Below are 25,334 nucleotides of genomic sequence, written 5' to 3' on the forward strand. Positions count from 1 at the left end.
GCCCATTGGGCTTAGAATAAGGAACATTTCTTAAGAGTTTCCCTCCTATATTTATTTTGTGCAGGATAGGTTTAGGCTTTTAAGCAGTCTTGAACACAAACAGATGAGATGATACCAGACAAGGTCAAAGAGGAAATCTGATGACCTGCAGCAAGCTGGGCTAGTCCTTAATTCTTTCACAGTGTACACATAATAATAATGAACCAAAAAAGAATATGTCATTACAATTTTAGACCAGATGTTAAGATAACATGAAGAATTACTACGATTTTGAATATCTATACAGTTCATTTAGGAGCATTCCTAACAGTAGATATGTAGTGGATGCCCCAATAGCACGTGATTCCTCTGGATCTGCAGTTCATATTCATGCTCTATCCCTAAATAAAATGCATTTAACCCCTTGAAGTCAGTCTTTGTAGCAAAGCAGCGAGGAAGAGAAGGTCACCAAATGCTGCTCAGTGTGAAACTGCTGGCTGAGAATCACAGAATAATTTAGGGTAGAAGACTCTTTTGCAGAGCACCAGGGAAAAATGACCTTGCACAGCAGAGACCACTGGGATGTTGAACCCAACTCTTAAGCTGGGTCAGGTTGCTCAGGGCTTTATCTGTTTATGCTTTTCATACCTCTAAGGATGGGAACTATAAAACATCTCTGGGCAAATTGTTCCGATGTTTGGTCACCCTAATTTTGAATATTATCCCTTATATCTGCTTGGAATCTCCCTTGCTGCAGCTTGTGCTTCATTTCTTGTGCTGTTTAACAAGACAGAAATCTCCACCAACATGTTTTAGATCACATCACTGGTTTAGTAGACCAGCATCCCTTAGAAAGCCGAGAGCTGTGGGAATTTTCTCTACCTACATGTGCTTATGAAGAATTCTTTAAACTGGGAAAAGTCCCAAGAGTCTGATACTGGATCAGATTTCAATATTCACCTGTTTCTTGTTGAATATCCTTCACTGCTATCTTTCTTTCAGTGGAGAGAGCATTAAGAGAAGAAACACTTCAAGAAAAAGGTCACATGGAAGAGAAATCCCCAATATGTTGCAGTTTTTACCAGTGTCATTAGAAGAATCACTTTTGTTATGATAGTGCTTATTCATATACATTAAGAACAGTGACATTAAGACCTACTTGCTGCATAACATACACCAAAGAACCTCATTGTAACACTGGAATTTTTATTTCCATGCATGAATTCAAAAAACCTCCTTTGTGCTGTAAAATTGCAGTTTGATAAAGTCCTCAGGACAAGTCTAAAATCCATAGTTAATTGCCTTAAACGTTATTTATGTCCAAACCACCAAATTCAATGAATCCACTACTTGATTCCTCAGCAGTAATGCTGGTAAATCAGTCTCTACACTCTTAAATTGGTTGTCCAGTTTAATTCCACGGAGTCCTATAAAATTCATGAGAAGTGCACTGCTTTTGCTTTTGGGATATAATTTGGCATCTAGAGCGAGATTCGTTTGCAGGAGAGGCCCCAGGACTGCTGAACTGTCAGGGCCATAAATGCTGGATGCTCCAGTCTTCAGGGAGGTGTAGAAAAGAAGAGCCAGGCAAAGCCTTTCTAGCCTTCTTATCCCAGCAGGAATGTGTTTTGGGGCAGTTTAGGAGGAGAAAACTTGAGAGGAGAGGGAGAAAAAGTACTGCAAGGTGAACTGGTGAACAAGGTTCTAGAATGCTTAATCAGCCCACTGCTATTCACTCCTTTTGACCTGGGAAGGGAGGTGAGGTGGGCCTGTGGGACTGTTATTCAAGAAAATTACCAAGACAAAACTCATCTTGTTTACTCAACCGTGATGCTGTGTGAGGTGCTGATAAATAACACTGAAGTGACAATCCCTGTAATGAGATTCACAATCTCGTCACAAACCCGCACGATTCCTTGGTGTGAATTGATACCTCAGCCAGAGATGTCCTGACAGTCAGATATTAACTGAAGGCTGTAGGTAATTTTAACAATATTTTCCCGTTCAGATGTTATGTTTGATTTGTTTCTACCTGCTCCCATGGTTTATACTGACAGCATTAAAAATGGGTTACTGCACTGTGGCATTTTACAAAGGTTCATGCCACTTCTTGTTACTTCATCTCATGTTGCAACATGACAGAGCACGGTCTGATATAATGTGGTGTGGCCTCCTGTATTAGAAAGGGTCAAACATTTTCTAAACAGTAATATTTACATTGCAATGGATATTTATGCATTATTTTCCTTTTCTGTTCATTTGTATGGCTCACACACACTGGGTTACATCGGTCACAGCTCTGCACCAGAAAATTAGTTCTGTAGTAAAGAGAGTCTGAGGAGAAAAAATGGGCAAAAGTAAAAGGAAAATAAACTCACTTTTCTCCTCTGAAATGCACCAAAATAATTACTTAGATTGGATTGCTAAGCTTTTAGGTGTGTTTCTCACCTCTTTATGGTGTTTATAAGGCACCCAGGTGAGCCTGTCCTGTGCAGTCCTGTCAAACACCTGCCTGTTTGTGCACAGGTAAGAACATCTGTTTCTCACCTCTGCAGCTGTTTTACACCTCAGTTTTAGTCCTACTCCTCTCTATAGGTTATAAGCAGAGGGGGAGGCCAGCTTTTTCTCTTCTAGCAACAAACCCATCACAGTTACAACCTGTATAGGAGAAAACCCTGAGTTAATCTTTTCTATTTCACTTGATCTCTTCCAGTTTATAGTGATGTAAGCAGAGAATGTCCATAAGTCAATGGACACTTGGTGGACTTATGATCACATTAGCAAAACTCTCCTCCTAGTCCCAAACACAGCTTTACTTGCCTTTCTTCTAAATAACATTTTTAGGGGCCACAAGGGAAAGTTCAGATGAAGCTCAGTGGCAGATTCTACTTGTGTTTGAGAGCTCTGGAATTAGGGAGGAAATTTTAGCAAAGGTGGGAATCATGCCTTTACTACAGAGAATCCGCCTGCTTTTCCTGCTTTGAGTTTAGCCTATTTTGCATTAATTTGGTATTTCTCATTAAAATTATGTAAAGAAAGGAAAGGAAAGCATATCAGAATACTAAAGCAGACAAGTGTGACTCTAGTAAGAATCACAATAAAAGCTGGTGTATAAAAAATGGATAATATATAAATTACCATTTATTTGATTGTATAATATATAGCAAAATTAGTGATAAAGAATAGGAGCTCAAAGACATGGCACTGATGAGTGTCTCAGAAGCTTATACTAATTAAATGATAATTTACTTTACAAATTATACCACTGAGAGATGAGTGCACATAGGTAATCTCAGATTATTTCTCTACTCTGTACTTCACAACAGCCCAGAAGTGGGAGCTTTCCGTGTGCTGGCTGCCACTGATGGGTGGCAACAGTAGAACTGTTGGTATAAAATTAAACCAATTTAACTTAAAACAGGTGCAAAAGATTGTGTTATTTGGGCTCAAGCCAAACTCATTTAAGGTAATTTCAATCAATATGAATTGACTTATGTTAAATTTAATTAAAACAGTCCTAAAAGAAAAAAAATTAAATTGAAAGTGCCTTGATGAGAAGTCATACAGAATTTACTTAAATTAGGTTTAAAAATTACATATGGTAAATTGTGCAACCATCTTTCATAGTAAAGTGTCTGAAGTTAAAGAGGTAAGTCAGTGATGTGAGAGAGTTCCTAAATGCTTCCTGAATCAGCAATGGAGCCTGAGCCAGAGCTCCTGCTGGAGACCAGGAGGGAACAGAAAGCTGCTCCAGCCAGTCTCTTCTCCCAGGAAGACATTTCTTGGAAATTACCCACCAACTTTTTTTCTAAATGAAGAATGGTAATTTCTCAGAATCCTAATATTTTCAAAAATAAAAAAGAAAGCCTTACAAAAATTCCAGGTCTGTGTTTGACAAAACAATGCTTTGTTTTTAGAAAATCTTAGAATTCAAATTAAATTCCTTTTAACATATATTTTGATGCCGCCTTTTCTAGTCTTTGTTCGTGTTTCTGTGCTCTACACCAGCAGTAGTGCACCACAGTGAGAGATAAAATCATCTATAGCACAAGAGTAGAGGCTGTTGAGGTTGCCCCACCCCTGGAAGTGCTCAAGGCCAGCTTGGATGGGGCTTGGAGCAACCTGGGATAGTGAAAGATGGCCTCACCCATGGAAGGGAGTTGGAACTTTAGGCTTTAAGGTGCCTTCCAACCCAAACCATTCCATGATTCTGTGATATTTTACTTCTGAGCCACCAAAGACACATCTGCACCCAGTGTTGGTTAGAACACATCATTTTTTTTCTGGACCGAAACATATCATGGTTTAATTTACAGTGGAACATTCTGATGCCTTGCCAATCAATAATAAAAAACAGTTGTCCTTAAAATGACTTCAGAAGTAGACCCAAGTATTTCAGTTATACTCTCGTCATGCCAAGAGCAGCAGAGAGAAGTGTGGCAGACTGTCTCCTGCAATGTCACAGCCTGTCTTTTTGATAAAGTTCATATTGAAACATCGAAGAAATTCCATTAAACATTTGAGTTTCCATGAAACACCATTTTCCAGGAAAAAGCATTCTGCTGAAAAATTTCTGATTAGCTCTTCTCTGTCATATCTTTCCATTATATGTACTTAGCAACTCAAAGTGTCCCTACAACTGGTAAGTGCATTACAAATCAGACACCTGCCTTGGCTTCTAATAGTAAGGAAAAGTCATACTGAACTTGGAAAAATAAAATCTCTGCAATTGTACCTTCCATTAAAATACATGGGCGGGGGGGAAAAATCTAATTTTGCCTTCAGAAAGTTGATATAATTCCTGGATCGGATATAACACACTTTTTGGTTATTTACCATGTCTTCAGAATACCCAATGGAGTGCAAACTTTGATGGGTTGTTATGTAAAAAACTGTTAAATGTGGGAGGGCTTTGTAATTAGTGATTTCACAGAGTCGTCTTGGGCTTGGTGTTGTGTGGGACCCTTCCACCATGTGGTTCCCACCTGTAGGTACACGATCCCCGCTCCAGAGAGCCCAGGGACACCACAGAGGGGCCAACCTCACTGTCCTACTCACTTCAGCAACTGCCTTTGGGGATAAAACTACCAAGAGAAGGAAATAAGGATCTTCCGTGGCAGAGAAAGCGAGGTAAACAGGCTAAAATGACACAGCAACATGCCCAGAGGCAGAGAGCAGGGAAGCACATGACACCAGCATGCAGCCAGGGCCACCAGGCAGGAATGGCTGAGCTCACAGAATCACAGAATAATGAGGTTGGAAGAGACCTCTAAGATCATCAAGTCCAACCTGTGCCCTAGCACCACAACTAGACTATAGCACCAAGTGCCAAGTCCAGTCTTTTTCTAAACATATCCAGAGATGGTGATTCCACCACCTCCCTAGGAAGGCAATTTCAGTATTTTATTATTCTTGCAGTGAAAATCTTTTTCCTAATACCCAACCTAAACCTTCCCTGACGTAGCTTGAGACTGTGTCCTCTTGTTCTGCCAGTGCTGCCCGGTGGAAGAGACCGACCCCCACCTGTCTACAACCTCCCTTCAGGAGCTGTAGAGAGCAATAAGGTCACCTCTAAGCCTCCTTTTCTCCAGGCTAAACAACCCCAACTCCCTCAAACGTTCCTCGTAGGGCTTGTGTTCCAAGCCCCTCTCCAGCCTCGTTGCCTCCTCTGGACGTGCTCAAGCATCTCAACGTTCTTCCCAAACTGAGGGCCCAGAACTGGACACAGCACTCGAGGTGTGATCTCACCAGCGCCGAGTATAGGGGAAGAATGACCTCCCTACTCCTGCTGGTCACACAATTCCTAATGCAGGCCAGGAGCCATTGGCCTTCTTGGCCACCGAGGCACATTGATGGCTCATATCCAACCGGCTGTCGACCAGCACCCCCAGGTCCCTTCCTGCCTGGACACTGTCCAGCCATACTGACCCCAACCTGTAACGCTGTAGGGGATTTTTGTGTCCAAAATGCAGAACTCGGCACTTAGACTTATTAAACTTCATGCTGTTGGACTGTATCAAGTGTAGTGTGTGTAGCTCCACCTTCAGCAGAGGAAGAGGTGATGGGGAAAGGTGGGAGAAAACAGCAGCAGATGGGAGGAGGAGGAGGAGGAGGAGGAGGAGGCATGGAAGAGACGAAATGCAATTAACAGTTTTCCAAGTGGCTTAAATGGTTATGAATTGAGAACTGCTAAAATTCACAGATAACAACAAATGAATATTTTCCACTGGGATGTGCCAAGTGCTCCGAGATGCTGTTAACTCCATCTGCAGAGAACAAACCTGGGGCAGACAAGGGGAAAATAAAAGGTGTCACACAGGTTGGCTTCAGAGACAGCAACAGTGTCAGAAGAGCAGCTTAGGCTTCATCCCCCACCCAGCTACACATTCTGGGTCAATTTTTTCTCAGCTAGAAACTGATTCTATAATTATAAAAATACTGTGGGGAAAGAAATGCAGGAATGGGGGGGAGTCAGTAAATATGAAAAGCAAACAAAGCAATGTGCATCAGGGATGTGCAGAGCCTGAGAGTGCCAGATTAAGGAACTTAAGTTTTCAGAAACATTTATTCTTAAATGGTCTTCCACACAAACTCACTGACCTTATCCATTTAAATTAACAGGAATTTAAGAACAGGGGAGAAAGACATTTTTCAAAGACCTCAAACTCACATTTTGCATAATTTACAGGGAACAGAAGGTTCTCAAACCTTGAAGACAGCCATTAGCATTTCACAATATTTTAGCATTTAGTATGTAGCCAGGTCATTTTTAATTACAAAAGGAAGAACTCTTCAGACAGAACGTATTCTTAAGATGTCTGCTAGAAATGCTACAAAATCTTGTCATAATTGGTGATAAAAATGTTAGCCAATGTAATGACATTTGGGGAAAAAATGTGGGCAACATTCAAATTCCAGCAGAAAAGTAGACTGACCTTTCATAATGAAAATGACTAACCACACATTAAAAAAAAAGAAGAAAGAAAAAGACAAAAGATTAGACCCAGTAAAGTGCACAAAAGGGAGGAGAGAGGCAGCAGTATAAAAAGAGTCAAAGAACTATTGTGGGTTGCAGTTCTCTCTTTTTTCCTCCCTTCCTCAGTTACTCATTTCCTTGCTCTATTAAAGAATCCTAATGGTGAAAACTTTAAGGTCAGGCCTTGATGTGCTGGTGTTCTACTCTGGGGTGGAAGAAAAATTCTTTCATTCTCCCTTTTTTTTTGAATTTTAATTTGACTTGATATCTTGTTGCACTTTGACTTGCAGCAAGTGTTTCTTGCATGAAGAAGTAACATCCAAAAGTTAAAAGACTGTAAAAATCAAAGTTTCCATGCACTGAGCTGCGCAACCTGCCTGACCATGCAGGGACCATCTTGCCCTGGATGTAAAGAACAGACACCCAAAGAAAACTCTCTCTGGAAGAGCTCTTCTAGTAATGCTTTATTCTAAAATTAATCAACCAGAGGCATCACTGAGTACAGAGAGAAGAAAGAAAAAGTTACTCATTGAACTACCAGACCTGTTGTGTGGAATGGCTAAATGGAAAAATCTGTGCAATCCTCTAAAGCTAGGATGTGCAAAGATATGAAGGAAGAAAAGCTTTTTGTAAGTGCTTCATAGTTGCATATTATTGATCAAAAAAAGACAAAAAACCCAAAGACTACTTTTATGTGTACAAGATTTTTAAATCCCACAATTCCCTTCCTCCCACTAAGACCTTTCCACACACGCTAATTATGGAAAAAAAAAAAAAAAAAAAAGTAAAGGAAAAAATGTCATTACTCAATGCATCAACCTCTAAAATAATGACATCTCCAGTGGCATCCTGTGACTCAGAGCTTTACACAGCACAACAAAGGCCAAGAATTTATAGGTAGCATGGTAACACTGATGCCTGCAAATGTTATTAAGTGCAATAAGCTATCTTTAATCTCCTTCCTGCTTGAAGGTGACATCTGAACTATAAAAATTCCATTTAGCAACTCATGTCAGATATCACATGGTATGCAGGTGGCATCTCTTACCTGTTGCCTATGTGCAGCATTTGATTTGTGGTAAAGCATAGGTAAGGTTGGCCCTGGCTTTCCTGAGAAAACCTTTTAAGCCTTTATTCTCCATTGTGCCAGACACTTCTGCCTGCATTTATCTTGAAGACAAAGGTCTTGCAGTTACTGAACTGCTAAAAATTATTGGAGAAAGGAATCAATGACATTTTCAGGGGAAAATACTTCATTGTTCTGTGTACTAGGGAAGTTTCCAAATGCTAGTATTGTTTAATTTAATCTCATAGTATCGTGAAACAACAGAATTATTACTGTATATGCCCCAATGAATTTAGCTTCCTTTCTATGCAAAAATTCTGCAGGTCATTTCTGTTTGAATGGCCAGTTCTTCATGTGGAAAGAAAGCTCAGAGAATGTCTTATTGAATAAAACAGGCTTGTTTCATGATTCATTACACCTCTTTTTGACTTATGTGTAAGCAGCCTCCTCTCAGGTCTACACCAAGAATGCACAATGGAGGCTGTGCAGAGCCATAAAAATAGTGCTGGGAATTCTCATGCCTACAGTAAAATACTCAATAAAAATAAGAATATTTTGCAAAAGGTACTGATAGTCTCCATTTCAGAACTGATTTTTCATTTGACATAAACTCATTTTTCTTTATACTTAAACAAATGACAGATGTTCATGAAAATGATATTAAGGATTCCTTTTGGCACTTCTGTTCTGTGTTCTCATTTATTACTCTTGTGGTAATAGAGTATGCAATGTTATTCTATTGAAAACAGGATCATCAAAATTGCCAGGTGTCTGATGTGTGATCATTCCCTCTATATGCAAAGCAAAGTGTTTCCAAATGCATTAGGCTGGTGAATTCTGTGCTTACGGCTCAGTTCTTCAGAGTGTTGTGTACTTTGATTATATAAGCCTGAACTCCATGAGTTTAATGTCAATAATGTTCAGCCTCCTGTAAGATTGAGCCCTTGAAGAAAAAGAAACTTTAACTGTAATTCTTATAGTGGGGAGGTTAGTGTTCTTGAGCAAATCTATGAACCCAGGTTCCAAACTATGAAATACATCCCTGTTCTCAAGCTCTGAGGATCAGTCTTCTCTTAACAGAAATGTTGGTCCGCAGATAAAGTTTGCAGTAAAGTCCGTGAATAACAGCTGTCTAAATATGAAGCCAGGCATTTAAATTTAAGATGCCTGGAACTGGTGCTGTTTTTGTAATATTTTGCCTAAATTATTTGCACAGTTCCTCTGCCCCCCACTCTATCCCTCATCCCACCAGGAAAAAAAAAAAGGTTGGGAGTTAAAAAAAAGGAAAAAGCTCAGATCCATTCATTTCCCTATCTCAAATCTGCATGGATCATTCAAGTACTGGTGTGAGAGCAGAAAGCAGGATAAAAAAGTTGAGAAATATGTTCAGGGAGGCATCTGATATTTGAAATGTGGAACTCACTCTATACACACCACACATGCACTGCTCATACCCATGAAAGAGCTGCTTTGTGGAGCCAGCAAGGAAATTTTCCTTGGGAAGGGTTGGTAGAAGAACAGGACAATCTGACAGAAGCGTTGCAGATATTCAGTGGCAATAAAGGGCAGGGGACTCTCCAGGGGCTCCATGCAGCCTCCAAAACATTATTTACTCTGCCAGGGAAACTCTGCTTTCCTGAATTTTCTGCTTTCTGCTGAAATCTAACCAGTTCCTCTTCTTCTCTTGTCCCTTTGTCACCTACACAGTCCATCTTCTCATTCACCTTCCTATTTCTCTTTCCCTCATTTGTGCCTTCATTTTGGTCACCTTGTGGCAGCATCCTCAATTCCCTCAGCCCCTGACCTCCAGAGCCCTTAAACCACCTGTTAAATTCCCTTCTCATTGTAGCTTCAGAGCATCTCTGTTCCCACAGCATCTTATATTCCTCATTTCTACTGGCTCCAACTCGAGAAAAAACACCAGCAATAAAATATTGTATAAACTAATGCATCCTTTAAGTGATTATGTTTATGTGTGTATGTATATAAAATGACAAGGGAATGTCATTTTACTTGAACTGAGCCTGTATCTTTCCAAATAATCCAAATTCCATTGTATATTTGTAGGATTTTTAGCTCAGCTACATTCACCTTTCTTATAGAAAAAAAAAAAAAAGCCTACTGACTTCAATGTCACTAGGAGGAACATTTTTATTGCCATATTTCTGGTTTGGGATAAACTGTAATTATATTACATTAGCCAGAGGGGAGTTAAATGGTGAGGGATTTACTAATCGCTACTTTAAGAGGGATAAATCTGTTTACCTTCCAAATAAAAGAGAGATCTTGCTTCTGGCTACTTCCTTCTGCTTCTTGTCTCAAAGTTTTTACCCCTTCAGTAAGAACTGAACAAGAATTAGTTAAAACAAAGGGGTTTGTGAGATGTAGCCTAGCAATAAGGACCAGTGAGAAGTTTGGGACCTGAGAGAGAAATCTAATGTGGATCAGAAAAACCTCCCATTATGGCAAAAAAATTAGAAAATCCTAACCTTCCTACATTTGTTCCTGCCATCTTCATGAATGTTTACATCCCTTCCTTTAAGCCACTCTAGAAATCAATTAATTATGTGATCACATTCTCAGTGAGAAAGAGTGAAATAAAGAAAACTATAGAAAAAATTAATTAAAAATTACATTTAATTTTTAGAAGATTATTATTATTGTAATAGGAGTCACAATTAAGAAAGCTAGTTTCACAGACCAGCATGGCTTCTTCTTCGATCCTCCCCAGTGCAACACATACAAAACTAGAAGACACAAACTAAACTTTTCAGCTTATTTACTGGACTTGCTTGAAAGGTGAAATAAGAGGGATGCATACAGGGACTCAGAAACAGCCATTGCTGTAGCAAAGCTACCTCTCTATAGTTTACCATTTCAAATCCATGGGCCAAAATATGTGGGTGAATTTTCTTTTTTCACAGATAGTTCTTTTAAGACAATGTAAGCAGCACCTCTTTTCTCCTCTGGATTAATATTTTGATTAAAAGTCAGTCCAATTTCCCACCTAATTTGCTCTGAGAAAGATCTGCTGTTGGTTCTGTCATATACAAAGCATAAAAATTATTAAAGCAACTCCAAAAAAACCAACTTTTTTCATTAGAAGTATATAAAAAAAGGGAATTACAATTTCTCTATCTATACTTTACAAAGAAACACCAGTCTTAGAGGAATCTGTAAGTACTCTCCCAAATCAATACCTCAAATAGTATTGAAACTAAAATACCTAATCTGGTTAAATTCTGCAAATTTTCAATCTAGTTGCTTAAAAGGAGAAATGAAAAACCATAATTAGACTACTTTGAAAACTTCAGGTGAAGAGAAACCAGGAGGGAGTAGGATTTTATGTACCTGAATGCCCTGTTTGAATCCATAAATTTACTTGAGATTTATATGACCAAGATTCCACAATTATCCTATAGCACATCCAAAGTCATATTATTACATTTTCAGTATGAACCTTGAAAAGCCAGAGTCCCTGTAAATGAGCAGAATATTTGGATGGTTGCAGAAGACCTGGGCAGGATGTACAAAGAAAAATCAGTCATCCAAAGGTACATGACTCACCTTGGCACTGATCAAAACACCTCCAAGACCTACAGAAAGGAAATATTTTTTTCTCTTGATATTATTAGTACATCTTGGAGCAAAACTGATAACCAGATTTGTATATACCTAAGGATTTAACCTCATGCCAAATCCCTATTTTATACACATTCTACATTTTGCCACCACTGAAGTCATGGAAGATATGTTTCCTCATCCAAAATGGATAAAATTAGGCAATTAAAAATTACTCCAATATTTCTTGCACTTTAATCTCCACATCATCCATCACCTGTCCCGTTCATTTATAATCAAAACATGTTCTTCCTTCATTGTTTGTCCATAATCATCTTGTTCCCATTTTTAGCCCAGCAAAGTAATACATCTTTTCTTCACTCCATGTCAGATAACACAGTGTATTCAAGCCCTGGTTTTGACAAGCAATGAGAGTTTCCTTAAAAGGTTACAAGCTTGTCAAGGGTAGCTGTTGTAGCGTTGCCCTTGCCTCTGGTTTATGAGCATCAATTATCATCAGTATGAGTGAGGGAAGGGAAGTACAGCAGATTTCCCTTGCTTTGGGAGGTCTATCCCCCTTTAATGACTTAAAACCAAACTCACTTCAAGCTTGAAGGGCAAATTGATCACATAACAGTCATGAAGAAATATAACAAATTGTTCCTCACCTTACAGCCTGTCTTCCTAATGAGGTTATTACAGTGTAACACTGAAAAATCAGAGGTTAAAATAAAACTCTTCCATCTTTGGGCCAAAACCAGCTTAAGACCAATATAACCTTTTTTCTTTTTTTTTTTTTTTTTTTTTTTTGTCATTCCATATGAAAGAGCATACTTTCTTTCCAGTTTTACCCTCCTCTAGCTCTTTACTAGGCACAAGGAAGGTTTCAGTGTCAATCTCCCCGTTTCACAAGCTGACTGATGCCAAACCCTGCTGTGCCAGCTGCTACCCAGGGAGTCACAGTTTACTCCTTCTCAGCAGCCAAGTGTGAACTGAAGGGCTGTGGCACCGTGTCAGCAGTGGGGCAGGAGCCTTCTGAGCCTCTCAAAGCACACACAGGGGGAAAAATACACCATGATGCCCAGGGTGAGAAATGAGAAAGGTGTGTAAATCTCCTAGGTGTATCCTGGGTAGGATAGAGGTGCAACTGGAGAGCTCTAACAGTCTTTGTGGCTGGATTTCCACATCAAAACTGATTATTTTGTGATGATTACATACACCTAGCTCAGTCATTTCTCAGGTTTAACATAGATTTTGCTCCAACACATAAGCTTCACCTCCCAAAAAGTGTCATCCTTCAGCAGCTTTTGGGAGTGGCTGGGTCCTTCCTCCCCATTTTGGAGGGAGAAAGGAGGATGTAGCAATTAATTACCCTCAAACACAGCAGCAGCCCTGGCCATCTATCACTGGGCAGCATCCCTGCCGTGCTGTGCTGAGTGCATCCCTGCCATCCATCTCTGGAGCACATCTCCAGCACGAGCCCTGGGGAAGAAGATGCACGTGGAGCAGAGATTTTGCCTGGTGTTCCAATCAGTCATCAAGTCTGGTTTTTTACTCGTGAGCTGAGCTGATTCCTGCCCGCTCCGCTCACAGAACCGTGAGGGCTGGAGCGGAGTTCAGCACCAAGTTCACAGCCCACAGCATCTGCACATAAATAACAGGCAGTAATGGTTGAAGGCAAACTGTGTCCATTTGGGAATTTCAGAGCAAATTGCATCCTGGGACAGGCACTCCTTGCACTCAGGACTTGAGGACAAAAATCTCAGGACCCTGGGCACAGGGGAAGGTCACAGAGCCGGCAGCTCAGACTCTGAAGTGTTTTCATTCTCCTGCACATTAAAAGCAGCCCTTGCTGTACCAGGGGTACATGCTGGCATGTTGACCTTCATTCTTTTATTTTCCAAGCTCTACAACACATTAGTAGAGGAAGGCTAATGCAATTGGCATCAAAGAATTTACGTGCTGTCTGATGGGCTGGAGAGCTGCCAAGCCTCTAATCCACCATGTGACAGACAGGACTTCAGTCCCCAACAGAAAGTGATTTTTAACACAGTTTTCTATTTCTCTGAAGTTATCAGCAGTTGCATTCAGATCATACAGATCAAATGCCTTCAAGGTAAGTGATTATTTAAGGAATTATTTTCAATAAGAGCCTTTGGTCCTAGTGTTCATTTTGATAGTAGTTGGAAGGAAAAAAAAATTACACTTTTTTTCTCTGATGTTGAGCTTTTTTTGTACTAACTAGTATCAGACGAGACTTATGCTAAAAAAAAAAAATCAGAATAATTTGAGTTCTTTGTATTAAAAAAAGAAGCAAAAGGCAAAGTTCACAGCTAAATATGATATCCATGCCAGAGGTCACCTAAGCAGATGAATCCAAATCAATATTTTAAAATCTACTATCCTTACACAGCAGTTTAAATATCAGTGTGTATTAGAGTTATATCCATGGTGTTTGCCTACCAAGGGCTCAGATAGAGCTGAAGAAGATGGATACCCAGACTCAGCAGAGCACTGCAGCATGCACTAACTTTCCTCAGAAAAAGTGTCCTCAGGTAATAAAATTAAATCACTTCAATGGCTTGTAATAGGACTTTAACTTGGCTGAGGCTTTGAGGTAAATCTGCCTAGATCTTTGCCTTACAGTGGGTTCACAGAGAAGACAGGCAGTCTCTTAAAATTAAAAAGGCAAAATATCATTAAAATAAGAACCAGAATAATTGACTCCTTAGGACAGAGAAAATTCAAAGGGATTATACTGAGAACACACGGAAAGTGGCTTAAGGAAAGAAATTCCCTGTCCTTCTCTGCCCTTCCTGGCTGTTCCTCCCTCCAATCCTGGTGTAGCTTTTTGCCCTGTGGCAAACACTGCTTGCCCCCTGAGCTCCTAACAACATTTCTCTTCTGATTTCCAGAGCTCTGGAGGTGTTTATTCCCAGTCTGGCTCAGCATCTCTGTTTTTCCTGGACTGTGGGATATCTTCTTGCTCATGGTCTTCACCCACAGCCCCTTTGGGTGCTGCTGGGACATCCCCACCTTTGTCTTGCCCCATCCAGTCTGTAGAAGAGTGGATTGCACAATTAAACTGGAGATAAACCAGAAGAACTACCATGGGGCCACAGCAGGGATCCTGGTGTGCTTTGGCGGCCCAGGTAGCCCAAGGAGCACTCCTTGTGCACCATGAATCTCTCTGGAGGGCCTGTGAGGAGCGAGGCTCCTGCTGAGATCTATGTCCCTCTGAAGTGCCATCGATTCCAGGAGGGTGACTTAGGCATGGGAAGTAAAGCCCATCCATCCCGCAGGCTGGAGCTTTAGCTTTCATAGCAGGTGATAAAGGAGATTTACAGCAATGCTTTTTCACCTGGGTTTTTAACCCGTTTGTCCAGCTGGGTAGAAAAATGGCCAAAGCTGGACAGTAACTCTGGTGAGTGAGTGAGTGAGTGAGTGAGTGAGTGAGTGAGTGAGTGAGTGAGTGAGTGAGTGAGGAGCCTTCCACAGCACAGGAATGTGAGCAAAGGAGAAATTATTTTAAGTTCTCATATTTATAGAAGAATTGTGCTCCTTTCTTTTCTCTTTAAAGTCCCAGCTGAAAGGGCTGGATTTCCAATAAAGACAATGCCCCTCACAGACCAAGCACTGAAGTCTAATAAATGATGAACCCTGCCAAAAATTCCTTGAAACTTGTACATGAGATGCAAATTAATGCAGATATGCACCCTCTGCTCCCAGTTATATAGAAACAATCCTTCAAAATCCTATATTTCCATGGAGTCAGTTTTGTTCATTTTTACTACACAGCAGAGAATAAATAATTAGGCAAAAATCTGGTTAAAATTCTCTATGCAATGTTCATTTATCTGCACTGCAGTTATCTTGTCTTCTAATTTACTAGTTAAGCTCTTTAATATATACTTTACAAAGTCTAAAATCCAGTGCAAGAGAATCAATTTTGGTATGAGAGATTCAGCCAAGGTATTTGTTAGGATTGGGGTTTTTTTGGAGTGATTAAATACTTAGCGTAATCTGCCATCAAATTATTTCTGGAGTTTAACACAATTTCTAATTTTACTATGCACTTTGAAGCATAAAAAAGATGTTGTACAAATCAATATATGATCATATTGATTTTATTCATGCTTTAAAAATTATGGGTAAGGGGGAGGGACGGAAAAAAGGTGAAGTGATATATACTTTTTCATGCCAGAAAACAGCACAGGTTCAAAAATGATTGGAAATAAATAAAAGCTAGCCTCAGGTGCACATTTTGTATTCCCTGAGATGGTTTTGAAACATAATAAATTATTGGAAACAGAGGCTTTGCATCCAACAAATTAAGTCAAAAATCCCTCCAAGGCCAATACCACTTATGTTCTGCACATTACTGCCAAAGATAAAGCATTTATTAAGGCTACACTCTAAAGATAAGATGAGCATGTGCAATATCAAAAGAAGCTTGGCCTTTGGGAAAGCAATGAAGTAAACTATTTCTGTTTGTTTAGCACACCTGGCAAAACGCTTTCAGGTATTGTTTTCACAACATATACAAATTTATATTCTATGTTTAAAAGATACAGACAGCACAAAACAACTCAAAACACCAGGGAGAATGGACTGTCTGAGCCCAAATCCAAGGTCAGATAATCTCAACTGAATGCAGCTGGAAAAATTCCAGCCCCTATGATTGCAATGTTAATAAATTGCAATGCAGAATGCCCTGTGTAAAGGGAATGTTAAACTTCCCTCTTCCTTAAACCCAAATTGGATCCATTTTACACAGAGCATCTCCACTGAAGATTTACCTCCATTATGCTGACACATGTCTAATATTCCATAAAGTACATTCAGAAAAGAACAATTTGTTTTCTAATATGCCTAATGGAATTTGATTTATGATCCTAAACACAGATTGGGCAGCACGCTCAGGATGTCTCTCTCTGCAGGCAGTGGGAACTTATTTTATAAAGATTTTTTCATTTGAAATGAACCAAAAATTTAGCTGACTAAGTCCCTTCTGAGAAGTGCATAAAACCATGTATCCAGATGGCAGTGAACTCAACGTTAAATGAATTTAAAATTTAAGAGGAAAAATAATATACTTTATATGTCTAATAATTTATAAAGAAAAGGACATGGGCTTAAATTTTCCCTTTTGTGACAAACTGTAATTGTTCCTTTGACACAGTCTAGTTTAAATTTATAGTTGCAATGAATGCAGCATCAGAAAAATAGGACTGAACAGCTTAGGCAAGTATTTATAGAGCTACTGGAATTTTCTATATTCTGCTTTAAAATTTTGGAGTATATGCACATTAAATTGTAACTTTATAACCTTTTCAGTGTAGTGAGTAAGGTTTTAAGTTGTCACTCACAGACTGATCTTTTTTATTACCTCTATTCTTCCAAGTACTGGCAATGGAAATTCTTGGCATTATTTACAACCACAAACGACTTGCACTCATCAGTACTCCTGAGGTCTAAATCTAAAAGTGGGACTTTAAAAATGTCAATAGATACTAATGACCTAGGAGTTTGGGGGGAAAAAAGAAATACAAGTACATAACAAAACACATTCCTGGGCATCAGGAAGAACAAATATAGAAACTAAAAGCAGTGGACATTGTCTGAAAAGCAGTGAAGCAAGAGGAAGGCTTTTGCTCTGGCCTGCTTAAACAGCCTCTGCTTTGGACTGTGGGATATCTTCCTGTGGTGCTGCTCAGCCTTAGCAAGGACTGAAGTGATAAATAATTCCAAAGAGACCAGCATTTGAAATGGAAAACATTTTAATTTATATTTGTTCTCTTTTTAAAAATTATAGAATGGTCACATAGAGCTGCACTTTATAATTTTTAAAAAAATCACAGAATTTTTAAACCACATGCTGCCTTAAATTTGTTCACATATATCACTTATATGAATTAGTTGCAAAGACAAAATCAAGCACACCTTACTGAAGATTGCCAAGGGATTGCTGGTTAATAAAAGCCAAAATAGTTTTAAAACTTTCAAAAATATAAGTTAGAGTTTCTGCAATATTATCTTAATTCTTCCTAATTTCAAAGATGTATCCTAAACAAATAGTATTAGCTACTTTAGTGCAATGGAAGACCTGCTTTTCTGAATTCCTCTTAAGCACTAACACAGTTCCTCCACCCCAGCAGTATTTAATTCTGAACTGCAAAGACTGAAAATTGGAACGTTAAGAAATATCACTGACACACCAGTACGTCAAAAGAATGATTTACAAGGCCACATTTGCACTAGCCTGCAATCATATATGTATTGCAACAGATCAGATTTCAGCCAGGCTGCCAAAAAATCAGCATTCCATTTGAAATGGATGTGTTCTGCCAACTTCGACAAGGGCGCCCTTGCCAACATCAATAGGAACGCATCAGGAGCTCCTCTCTACTCCAGAGCTCCCAAGTGCCAAACTGAGATAAGCAAAAAGACCAAGGCTGCAGTATAAACAAGGGGCAGCTGCTGCCAGGCTCTCAGTGCTGCTGTCCATGAGGGTCTCTGACTTCTGCACTAGCTCTACCCATTAAAAATATTTCCTGAGCCTTGCTGCCTCCAGGGAAAGCTCATCTGTTCGGCCCTTACGGTGTATGTTTGTTTATTTCATATTAATACACTCCTGTAGCTTCAGTGTGATAATTTCAGGGAACTGGTGGATTTTCGTGAAGTCCTTTATTTATTTCCAATTTCTGCCCAGTTCTGACTGAAGGATATGTAACTGTGTGGTAGCCCCATGATTTCTATGGGGAGTCATCATTGCTGTTGTACTGTGCACAATTACAATTTAAAGCATTAATTTTTTTGCATGAAGAACACAGTCTCTTATCAAGATGTGTTGATGCCAGTGCAGACTCAAAATTTCTCTCTTTAGAGAAGGCATCAGACTCAGACTGATGAACCTTGATTTTTTAACAATAAAATCTCATCCCACACTGCACCAAATTCTTGTTTTATATTTCAAATGACATGGCAACAATGCATTGATCAGCTTCTGTTCAGAGAAGAGATGAGTCAGCAGTATCCAAAATATATTACAGCTCCCTGCAGTACTTAAATCTGAACTTAAATCTGTGCTCCTTTAAACCTTGGCTTAATGAAATGCTGACCAGTGCCAAAAAGTGTCTCAGAGCATTGGGTTCCCAGCAGATCCAGCCTCCTCAGTGAGACACTCACAGCACACCAGAAAATGTCATCTCTTTCAGACTCAGACACTGACTCTTTATCTTCCTGTGAGACCATTGGTTTCTCCTCATGACATCTTGTGAACTTTTAATGCTCTACAAACGTTCCCCAAGTATTAAATCAAGGTCATTGTACTGACACCTGTTTTTATTCTATCCTGCTTTAATTCACAGCAGATGTGAAGGAAGGTTGTACAAGGTATTCATTTTAAACTACTGTCCCCTGTCATTTATTTAACCTACTAACAGAAACAAACTGATGAAATACTGCAAGAAGCATGCTCAATAGACATTTCACAGATGATTTTCCTCTTATATGGTATGCAACTATGTAATATATTTTACAGCACAATCACCACAATCTATAATAAAATCCTTGTGAAAAGGAGATAAAATGACAAGGCAGATTCTTGTGGAGATGTGAATATCTTTCAGCTAATCCCTCTTTGAACCTGTGTTGAGCCCAGACTGAAGGGAGCTATGTCTTAATTTTTCAATATTAAACCTAATATAACCAATGCAGTAGTAGAAATAAATTTAAAAATTATTATCAAAGCAAAATGAATTTTGAGATGAAGAACCAGTTGATCTTTAAATGGATGTAAAGTAAAATAAGGTATAGTAAATAGCAGAAATTTAATAAACTTAAATTAAGCTGAATCCATAATGAAGGGAAGGCAATCAAATGAGCATTTGAGCAAAAGAACACATACATTTGTCAAAGAAACAGCTGGCTCATATATACAGGTCTATTCCTTACAAAAAGCTCCCTGTACCTCTTTAGATATACAAAATTATCTAAATTAATATTCTTATAAATATTACACTATAGACATAACAGAAACATAGAACGGGGTAGAAGAATCTGCTTTTCATTTTGAAAGGGTGACAAATACAATAACCAAAACAAAGGCACTATTGACCTTATTTATAGAAAGTTTTCCTAGTTCTTTTTGAAGTATCTGCTCACAGAAACACAACAGCGTGCAATAATCAGCATGGTGTGAATCTACTTAGGCATTTAGTGGATGCTACCACTTAGAAGAGTTCTGACAAAGTAATCACTCAGTGTAAACCCTTGGTCGAAGAAGTTTTGTAAAGCGTTGGCAAATTGTCTCACAAGTGACTGCAAAAGTCTGAGGAAAATCTCCAGTTCCAGATATGTGCCCATAGAACCCTTCATTGGACATCTGGAGCCCTCAGCAACTGATAGCGCTTAATTAAAATGGCAGGACAAACCCCAAATTATATATTTTCAATTTCCAATTGACTATGTATAATACCCACTGATTTCTGACTCTACAAAGCAGAACATGCAACAGTTTGACTTTGATCTGCTACAGCAAATAGTGGCTATAGGGTAAGGAGGTGGGGCAAGGTATAGGAGTTTCTTTCCCAATAAACTTGCCTGCCAAAAAATGATGCAAAGCAGTGTCCCTCAGTCTCTGAGCACTCACATGACCCTCCAGTGGTGCCAAATTGAATTGCCTGGAGAAGAGCAGCAAACATGGGGGGAATTGCCATTGCTTACTGCAAAATAAAATGTTCTCCCACAAGAAATACTGAGGCTAAAACCTTTCATCTACTCAACCTCTTATTAGGAAAGAGATAATAAAAATAATGACACTATACATTTGCACACGTGTGAACCATCTGAAGCCTCGGAAAGTTTCAGGTTTAATCGAAATCAGCAATTTCATGCAGCACTGAACTCCAGTGAATGTAGGCACATTCTAACATTCCCAGTGTCAGAAGCATTACATCTGCTCTCAGGTTTAGAGGAGATATGCACATGCTGATTGAAATAGTCAGATTAGTTCCCTCCTGATGGCAAGGAGGAAGAAGGGAGGGGGACTGAGAGCTGCCTTGTGATGCTGAGCTGGCTGGCGTGTCCCCAGATCCGCCGCGCTATCAGCCAGCCAGCGGTGTCACCGCGGGTATCAGCTGCTGGGAGTGCCAGAGTGCAGCTCTGATGCAGAGTCATTCTGAGCAGGATACACACTCACAGGAGCAGAAACCTCAATTTAGAAAGCTCATCTACATTTTTTGTGAAACAACACCAAGCCAACATGAACAATAAGGTGCACAACCATGAGCTGGTGCAAGACCTACAATCATACCAGGCTCAGCCTTATTTTACAGCTGCCATATGAGATTTTATTTCTGGAAAGAAGCAGCATTGCTAAAGAGATTTAATTGTCTGTCAGCCTGCCTTACACTGCAGTTACTACATTTACTTCAAGCCTGAATCTCATTACTACTTCAATTCCACAGGTCCCCCTCTTGTCTCAAGGTGGGTGCTTAATTAGAGCAACCCCCATAATGCAAGCAAATACAGCAGACTTTCGCTGTTTTCTCTCCCTGTCAGCCTGACAAATCTAATAGACTATTGATTTTCCATCCTCAAAGAGATCAGCCTCCACTTTTGCCATTCAATCATGATATTAGCTGTCCATTAACTCCAATTCCCTGGCCTGACAGCTTGTGAACACCTCCAAGGCTGTTCAATCAGCCAGTCAACACCCAGACAACAATGCAATTACAAACCTCTTCTAGACCGTAGCCCAGGTCTTAACCTTCTGCTTTCTCTCACTTCCTAAGAAGTTCATGCTCCATTTTTCCTATTTCTTTTTTGTCAACTTAATAATACTGTTACTTATTTATTTACTGTGCTTGAAAGAAAATATATTTCTGATTGATAGGATGATTGTGTTATTCCTGGAAAAATCATAATTTTTAAGTGACGTTATTCCTACATCTGTGCTGTACCCATAATGGCTCGAAACCAAGGTAAGCACCATAAACACTTGCTATTTGTCAGAGGAAATAAATATGTCAAATCTCAGAGTTCTTCATTAACTTCAGCAGTGCAATCTATCCTGCCACTTCAAAAATCTCAGTCAGGCATGATTAGCCCACTGAAGAGACCACTCAAGATTTGGTGAAAAGAAAAAAAGGATGATGATTTTTTTATTGTTTCCACTTGCTTATTAGGTGGTCTGTTTTGTGAAGATACAAGGAATGGTCAAGAACACTCTGACAACTGCTCTTCCCTTGAACATTTTGGCATTAAAATGTACACTTAGCTAAATTAACTCCACATTATTGGTACACCCGTTCTTTATTTTTTTAAGTGCTGACAATCACCAGTACTTATCAGCCCATGGCATTTCTGCCAATTGCAAAATGAACACTCTAAGTATTTCACTCTGAATTTTAATAGCTTGTAACAACTGTGGCATGAGTGACCTCAGTTTGTTAAGCAAATCCACACAATTTGGCATGGACACAAAGAAAACACTGGTAGCTCACAGGAATTCCTTGTACAGATAAAGTATATATGGAAAAGCAAGCACTCATGATAATCTGATTTATGGGAATGCAAAAAAGGCTATTTTTTTGTTTCATTTAGGGATTGACAAAACCAATCAGCTCTCTTTGGGTTTATCTCTAATCACAATAGTATAAGGCTCACTTGATATTCTTTAAAGCTTTTTGTTTGTGGAGTTTCTTGAGAAATGGGGCATTTGGTATTCACTGAAGTTCTGTCCTCCAGACTACACTTGACTCAAATATTTCAAAGCTGAAATTGTAACAGGTACCTAATTCTGTATAATGCCACCCTAAATTACTTGCTGATTCCATTGCCTGGCATCCTCCCTGCAGGTAACACTTATGTCAATCACCTTGGATAATGTACATGTGGAAATATTTTACTGAGTTCTTTGTTGAGGGGATGTGCAGCTGTATCAGTCTTAAATATCATTTACCTTTAATGAACAAATGACTGGCTTTACACACCTCATGCTGAATGTAGACTAATTTTTTAAAAATAATATATACACTTTTTTTTTGGTAGTAGTAATATTAATAAGAAATCTGTAATGGTTTTAGACTGCATTTTCATTTAACTAGTGCTGTAAACAGATTTTCTGTTCTTTCCCAGAGATGAGGGATGTAACAAATCCCATATTACACTTTATGCATCCTACAATCAAATACTTAGGAATTTTCTAGTCGGCCAAATGAATGCACCTCAAAGAACAGGGTTCGTGTCCTCCATTAATTTCTCTGTAGTATTCCTCAAAAAATAACTCTTAACCTAGTGAAGCATATTTCTCTACTGTGATGCAGAAAAAGATGAACTGGGAAGAATAAGACTGCCACAATCAGCCCATTTGTATTCTATTAAGTCTTTCTATGAGGGCATAGAATACTAATTTACATAATGCCTGTACCCTATGGTAAATGTTTGACCAACTGCAAAATTACTCTCATCCCTAAATTGCACATCAGATCCACCAAATATCAACCGCAGCTCCCTTAAACACCCTTCAGAGTAGCCTGAATTTAAGATAATCATACGGTGGCACTTCATATTGTAGGCAAAACTTGAAGACTATATGCACAATGATTGAAATAAGACATATTTACCCTCAAATTTTGACACATTATTCATACCTCACAGCCTAGCTGAGGGTAAACTGAGGCTATTTATTTTTTGCAACATCTTCATCCCCTCCCATTCTTCCAGGGGGTGGAACAAGATGGTTTTTAAGAGTCCCTTCCAATCCAAATTGTTCTGTGATTCTGTGATAAGTTCTGGTATTATTAATACTTTTTTTCTCATCACATTCTAACTGGCTTCTAAGTGAATATAAAGAGCCCAGGGCTTACATAATTTTTCTTGGAAGAGAGAACCAGAGGTAGGCTGTCTTGGCCAACCAAAGAATACCTGTTAATCAGATTTTTGATTAATCCTTCTTGAGTAACCCTGCAGCCTTTAGGTCACTGACAAAATCTTTGCCCAGTCTACAATGGGGACAGAGCATGGTGCCACCAATGAACTGTGTCACCTGAGAAAAAATAAACAGGGTCAAATAAAACCAAGTTCATTGGATTTGCTAAGATGACCTACGTATATGAGAATAGTTTTTGTAATGGAGATGCAATTTAAAGCAGTAATGATATCGTTTGCCAACAAATCTACTCAATATGCAAATAATTCAAATAATTTAAAAATCCACTGTTCTTTGATTTATGCAAAAAAAGCCTTTATATAAAAATATACTTTATTTCTATGTATACAGGTTTTAATATACATTTATAATCAGCTTTCATCCAGATTCAATCATCTTTATGAAGATTCAGTAGCACGTACTTAAGTAGGCCAAAAGTTAACTGGACTACAGGGGTGCTTAAAGACTACAAAAATGAGCTAAGGTTAAAAAAAATGAGCCCAGAGAGGAGTCTTCCCTGAAAGAATCAAATGTGTAATTAAGGTTCCAATCTCATCCAGAGACTGAAAAATTAAAGGGAGGGACTGTTCTAAATAATACATTCTATTTCTAAAAACTTTGCACATAGTCCTTTTTCATCTCCTGACCTTACCATAGGGAAAATTGCTGTGTTTCTTTTAATAAAAATTACATCTCTCATTTGCAGCCTCCCAGTCTGTTTCATCTGGAAGCTGTTTCATCTATTCCCTGTAGGTGGAACTCTGTCTTTAGACCTTTAATTAGGTGGTGTTGCCTTGACCACTGTAGCTTAAATTTCGTTTAGTATTCCAATTCTAAAATGGCCACTTGTGTATTTGTGCTCCTGTACTGACCCTACAAATTTGTCTCAGAATTTGTTAGAGTTTTAATGTTTTGGTTTGGTTTTTTTTTTACCTTGCTCAATTTCACTGTGTTTTCTCCTAAGAAGGCAAATATAATTCTATGATGAGCCTTGATTTTGTTGTTTCAGAAGTCATCACTGTCTCTTTTGAACAGCACTGAAAAAACTGGCAAATAGAAAGCACAGAGAGTTCACTTCCATCTTCTGAAAAGTGCTGTTTCCCACACCTGAGCACACATTTCTGATTAGCATTGCTGCAGGTTACAACCACAACTTGTAATTTATCTACTGAATATTTCATGTATTTTTGATGCTATCAATGATAAGTTTTTAATGAATTGTTTACAAGCCTTATGTCAAAGACTAGTGAATAATTTCATCCTTCTCTAAATGTGTTCAGAGTTAAAACAACAAACAAACCGAAACCTCAACAAGTACATAGAAGATATTTCCCAACAGAAGATCCTGTCTGATTTCTGCTTTACTTGAGGGTGGAAACTTGGGTTCATATTTTAATGTTGATCTCTAACTGTTAGGGCAGTGTTACTTTTTTCTGCACTTTGGTTTGAATTTTCATTTGTATGCAAATAAGTCTCTGATTTATGGCACCAGTAAAGATATTACTCAATGACTCCTATTTTTCAAACTTGCTTTCAGGGTATGTAGAATTAGATAAGCAACAATTTTCTCTGAGCCTGCATGCTGGCAAAATCCAGTAGAGTGTTAAACCATCACCCCGCTTCTTGCTAAAAATCACATTTTCAAAAGAGCTTTTTTTTCTTTAAAATAGGAAGAAATAGATCTGTACTTCAAAAAGCTCAATATCTTTGATTATCTGGTTCTCTGGTATAGCAGAAGCTACCCAGGCTCTTCATTTACACTTTGCTTCCAAGTGACTCAGGGATTTGCAATAATACTTGAAAGTCACTCCTGAGTT

General features: G+C 38.8%; 1 protein-coding gene across 15 annotated transcripts in view; it reads right to left on the minus strand.

Moving 5' to 3' along the window:
• NLGN1 (neuroligin 1) overlaps positions 1-25,334 on the minus strand; it is a 424,671-nt gene that overhangs the window by 50,307 nt on the left and 349,030 nt on the right. The gene's annotated exons all lie outside the window — the stretch shown is intronic.

This window comes from Taeniopygia guttata, chromosome 9 (assembly GCF_048771995.1).
Source record: "Taeniopygia guttata chromosome 9, bTaeGut7.mat, whole genome shotgun sequence".
Classification (NCBI taxonomy): domain Eukaryota; kingdom Metazoa; phylum Chordata; class Aves; order Passeriformes; family Estrildidae; genus Taeniopygia; species Taeniopygia guttata.